Genomic DNA, 6,084 nt, shown 5'->3' with positions numbered 1-6,084 from the left:
GTCTTTGTAAATATTCATGGCTCTACTCTTATTATCCTTGTTTTTTTTCTATTTTGTGGGGCTGAATATTGATTCTTGGATGTTTGATATCCTTAGTTATTGTTTTGCCGTTGCTATTTTTTCTGTGTTCCCTTGTGTCTGTATCTAAGTTTGTCTCTCGTTCAGTTGACTTAATATTTCACTTTGAAGCTTAGATGCTCATATGATTTTTGAGGGTTTTACTTCCCTCATTTGTTCTTTTGACACTTTATTTAGTGTCTGATTAAGTCCACTGGTTCTTTATTACCCCTTCCCTTCTTCTGTGTCTTGTGTAGTCCTCGTTTTCTCCTGCTGGCTCTCTGCGTTTCTGGATTTTTCCTATTTGCCCTTTAGATATGTTTTTCCTGCCAACATGGCAGTTACCTTTTTTTGTCTGTGTTTGTTTGTTTGTTTTTCTGTTGAACACCCTGAATAATATGAAAAATATGCAAATACATAATGTACAAGACAGGAACTATATGCCAAGGCAAGCTAAAGATGCTGTACAAAGCAGAGTGGACAGAATTTGGCTCACTGAGCTGACAGGGGGTAAAGAAGAGCTTTGTTCTGTGTCTGTTGGCAATTCCCTGAACACATAGACTGTCATGGTTCTGCTTTCTTTATTGACATTTCAGGTGTTTCCAAATATCTCACGTATTTAAATACAGGCTGTCTACTCCAGTGTCCATTCTATGTATAGTCTGTCTATCTGTGTACTCTATATTTTATTTATTTTTATATTAAGCCTTTATTTTGCATCTCTGGTTTTATCATATCACCTTTAAAATCTACTTTTTGTTTTTTAACCTGCCACTTTGTCCTTCATGTCGATCCTCTTTCCCAAATCCAGGATAACAACGCTGCAGTCTATTGGTCCAGGGCAGTGGGATGCTTCATAATCTCACTATCTCCGGTTCTCCACCTTCTCCACTGATCTCCTGGGATCTAAGGTCCAGCAAACCGTCTCCCAAACCAGCTGCTGATGCTTTTTTTGTTTTACAAATTTGGATGCTTTTCTAAACAGCTCAGACAAAAGGCCACTGAAAAACACACAACAGTGTTTTCTCCATACCGACTCTCTTCAGTTTGAGGAACAACTATGAAAAAAGCTGATGACACACACACAAACTCAATTTCCCTGCTCACTAATGCAAATACAGCACCCATGCCCTGGAAAACATTTATATATGAAAGTGAAGACAGATGATTTGCAGATAATTATGACACATCTGAACTCCTTTTCCACATAAACTAAATAATGTTTAACAGCAGGCCGGTTTTTCCTGCTTTTTGTTAGTAGAACAAATACTGCACCTCCTAAACAGAGGGGGGAAAGGAGTATACAAAAAGAATCTGTTCGTATAAATTCAAATATCCCGGTTAAAAAAGGAACTTGGAAATTGCAGACTTAATACATGACGACATTATTATATTTGTGTGCACAAGGTACTGCTGTGTCTCCAGTAGTCTCAAACCTCAATTAAAATGTAATTTTAAGAACTTTTCTACAGGGGAGCATTGTAATCTCTTAAAACAGGCTGTCAGCTGCCATCTCTGGGACAACATAGACAGCAGTGTGTGCCACTACAGTCTGTTGAGACTGGGCACAAGAAGCATTAACCCATGGCAATATCAATGCCAAGCTCAGGATCATATAGAGTGTGTGAGGTCTTGTGCATGAAAGCCATTTTTTTTAATGTAATGTTTAAGTTTATGTCTTAACCTGAGGCACGGCAGCGCTCGATGCAAACGTCTGACTGGAACGAAGAACCACATGCGATGTTTTTGCTTTTAAAGACGCCACAGAAGGAAAACTGAAGTCACACGTGCAGACCACCACATCGTCTCCCCTGGTGGTACCGAGCGTAAGACAATAACAGGAGCCACGTCTGACTCATTACTCGTTCACCCATGATTCACCTCCAAATATTTATCTGTCTACACATTTGAGAGGTGCCTTTAAAACAATGCATTTATAAGGAGTGTGCGAGTTTATCACGAGGAGAAGTCAAAGCTCTGAAAAGAAGAGCGGGTGGTATGAAGTGTGTTGGCTCATTAACCGAGAGAAGAGTAATATAACTTCAGTTTGGAGAGACACATCTGGACGGTGTGTTCAGTGTGGTCGGTAAAACACTGTACCCCAGTATATACATATAATGTGCCATGTGTTGCCCTCATGTGTCCTTTAAGAAGAAAAGAGGAGAGCACGAGTGACCTGTACAATTGACTTTTTAACAGCTGACACTTTGGGTAAGAGTTGAATTGAGGACTCATTTTATCTGATTTACCTCCTCTTAATCCTGGTAGATCAGCTGATATCCTATTACGCACCCATTAGGCAAATCCCACACAGGGAGTATTATATAAGTTACTTCAGCCCATCTACTTTTGCTGATGCACCTGCAAGCTGCTTTGCAACCCCCTCTCTACATTAATCCCCCTTTGCATACTCAGTCTGAGTTATGGGCGTGTTACGGTTTCAGCACATCTGCTAGGATCCCCTCTGGTCCGAGTGATGCAGCTTTCATCGCCAGACACTGAGCGTAAGGTTCCACACAGACATCTACAGAGATGCTACTTTACAACGCAGCAACTACGCCCTTCAGTCGGACTTTAAGCAGACTTCAAAGAATTATAACAGGAATGACTCGTCCATGGTGTCTGCAGTTGATCGTGTTTGTGTCCACAACAGGAAATAAAAATCGCTTTAATCAGTGTCGTGTTTGATGTCATCGATGCCTGCTCCGTAACTGTTGTGGCCAAAGGCTTAATTCTGGTCTCCATTTCACTATTTGTTGAAATTAAAATGCACATATGACACATTCTTGTCAATAAGAAGCAATCAGGTAGCATTTAGAAAGAGTCACGGCTCCATTTTCATTTAAAATAAACAACTGGTTCAAAATCTCTGCACACCCGAATGAACAACAGATGCATAGGAGAGAGAAAGAATTTTTACAAACTTACTTACCACTTTTTTTTAATAAGTCACATTGCTTTTAACTGACCTTCATCAGGTACAAAACGATGTATTGTATGCATTTTACATGGCTTCTAATACATCGTTTTGTACCTGATGAAGGTCAGTTGGACTGAAATGTTCTGATTCAGTAAAATAGTGGTAAGCGAGACACTTAAAACAAACAAAAATGCTCAACAGGAACTGCGAAACCAAACTTAAGCATTAACAAAGACTTGGATACAATGTAACGAGGGCACATGGACAGTGAAAAACACCTGAGTAGGTTTAAAGTCACCTTTGATATTAAGTTTTCCAATTGCAGCCAATAAGATGATCAACTTGGTGGTCTCGTGTAAATACAAACACATGGAATTACTTATCATTGCTCGTAACGTCAGTATCTGTCATCAGAAAGGAACAGTTTTGTCTCAGTGAAGTAAACCTTCACCCTGGAAAAACAATCATTGTTTACTCTTTGTAGACTCTCGCTGTGGCAGTTTGGAACAGAACTGTTTATTGGAGGTTTTATGCTCGTCTTCATCCAGCTTGTGAAGCACTGTGGGCCACCTCCAGGGGGGCTTAATATTAGTGTTAAGCTCCATGTAGCATAAAGAGAAGAACACAAAGACCTGCCGAGTGACTGTACTGGTGCTGGTTTTTAGGGAAGGTGTTTCAGCTAAAAGTTCGGTCAGTGCTTGTGGAGGGCTGAAACCTCTCACAATTTATTTATTTTTTTTGTGTCTTTTGAAGACGTTACATACCCCAACAGTATTTAATCAGGGAGTCTATCATAAAATTGAGCTCCCAGAATTTTTCAAAATAACTGTTTGTGAAAGAAAGCTGAGAACATTTCTGGAAACCTGATGATATATCAGTTTAGGAACTGTTTTTGTTTGAAAATGTTAAATGAAATTTGACTATATGGAATGAAACGTATGTATTATGTATTAAATAGCTTGCAGGATATATTGCATCACCATAAGGATCCTAGTTTCATTATTAGCATGCTTTAGTTCCAGATATATATCTTGGTTATATTTAACGTAACCACAAGCAAAAGAAAGTTTTTACATGGCTCCGTGCAGTCCTTTGAAAAACTGAGTGCAACCCATAATTCAGTAGCTTGTAGAACAAACTTTATCAGTGATAATTTAGTAATTGTTCACTGTATGACTTCATCAGTCTCTCAGATGGATGTGGAGGAATTTTTGCCCACTCTTCTTTACAATGTTGCTTAGTTCATTGAGGTTTACAGGCAGTTATTTTTGCCTTGGCCATTGTTGCACCTTGATTCTTGTTATAATTCAAAAACATTCGCTTGAAGATTTTCTGCTTTGTCCTGTAGCATAACCCAGTTTGGTCAAAGCTTTAGTTGATTTGAGGTACCTTTGATTATTTGCTGTGTTTCTAAAAATGTAGCCAAACATCTTCAGTTTGGTCTCATCTCCATAAAGAACATTATTCCAAAAGTCTTGTGGTTTTTTTCAGATGCAGCTTTGCAAACCTAAGCCATGCTATCATCTTCTTTTTCGAGAGAAAAGGTTTTCTCCTGGCAATCCTTCTAAAACAAGCCACACTTGTTCAGGCTTTTACTCAAAGTACAGTGAGGAACTTTAACATTCAACATGCTAGCTGAGGCCTTGCAGAGGCTGAAATTGAGCTCTTGGGATTTTTGCTGCTTCTATTAGCTTTGCATGGTCTGACTTTGGGGTGAATTTGCTGGAGAAAACCAATCCTGGGAAGACTGTTGCATCATGTTAATGCACGCTTCAATGCTCAATACCAGCAAAATGCCACAGCTTCTGCTTTTGCAAAGCTGCTCACACTTGCTGACTGCTACATAGGGCTGCCCAGAGTCCTGTGAACAACTTCAGTGTTCAGTAGCATTGAACATTTCCACTTGCAGATGAAAATTAAAACAAAAACACCTTGAACAAGTCTCATACAGTAAAACCTGAGTGGCACATAAGTGTGCGTGTTATGTCAGACTGTTGGAAAACATCCATACAGCAGATAATAGACACACAGAACTTTCCCTCCACTCATTCTGTCCACATGGGCGCTGCTCATGTGATGGGTGTTATATGGAAGTTTCCACTGTGGAGAAACACCGCTCGCGTCACTCTGAATCCCCTCCCGTCTCAGTCATGGTGGGGCAATACTGATGGTCAAATCTGGCTTCTCACGATTTGCTCAAGTGTCTGCACCCAGTCACTCTGCAGTCCTGTCTCACTCATATTCATCCCATAAGAGAAAGGTTGAACTGTTTCCCCTCAGCAGATTAGCTCATACTAGACTCTACTTTGGTACTTTGCACTGTAAAAGGCAACGGTATTAGGCACTGATAAAAGTTGCAATTAAAATATGAAAACATACTAAAACTGCATGACTCTGTATGAACTGGTTGACTCATGACAATGAGCAAGTTTCACACAAAAAAACAAAGCAAAAGCCTTGCATGTATTTTTCTATCTAAAGCCCCAAGGAGAAGACTGCACAACCAGAGATTGGGACAATACTAAACAGTGGCGACACACTGAAAGCAAGTCACCCATCCCTAAATCGGGACTCTCAAATCTGAGCCTTCAGTTTTAATTAAATGCAAGGATGCTTAGAGTTGCATTGGGAGCAACAAGAATAGAAAGGATTAGGAATGAGTACCTCAAAGGGCTAGCTCAGGCTGGACAGTTCAGGGATAAAGTAAGAGAGGTGAGACTGAGTAGGCATGGACATATGCAGGTGAGAGATACTGGGTTCACTGGGAGAAGGATAGCAAAGATGGAGCTGCGAGGCAAGAGGGAAACAAAATGCAGACGTGATGAGAGGGAGCGTGCGGGCGGTTGGAGCGACACCGAAAAATGCAAACGACAGCAAGAGATGGAAACAGATAATCCACTGCGTTTCCTTAAAATCAGGGCAACAATGAAAGATCTGCTTCAGGAGTTTTCAGACCGGAGAAGGTTTATTGAGCCATTGTCAATTTTTTAACTGTTATTTTCTTTTATTTCCAGTTCACCAAGACACATTATCCTCAGTCGCAGGGGCAAAGAAAAGAAAAGAAAAGAAAAGAAAAGAAAAGAAAAGAAAAGAAAAGAAAAGAAAAG

The sequence above is a fragment of the Haplochromis burtoni genome, unplaced genomic scaffold, assembly GCF_018398535.1.
Source record: "Haplochromis burtoni strain Fernald_Lab_line unplaced genomic scaffold, NCSU_Asbu1 Contig_52, whole genome shotgun sequence".
Classification (NCBI taxonomy): Eukaryota; Metazoa; Chordata; class Actinopteri; order Cichliformes; family Cichlidae; genus Haplochromis; species Haplochromis burtoni.
The sequence above is the reverse complement of the archived record's forward strand: the minus strand, read 5'-3'. Positions refer to the sequence as shown.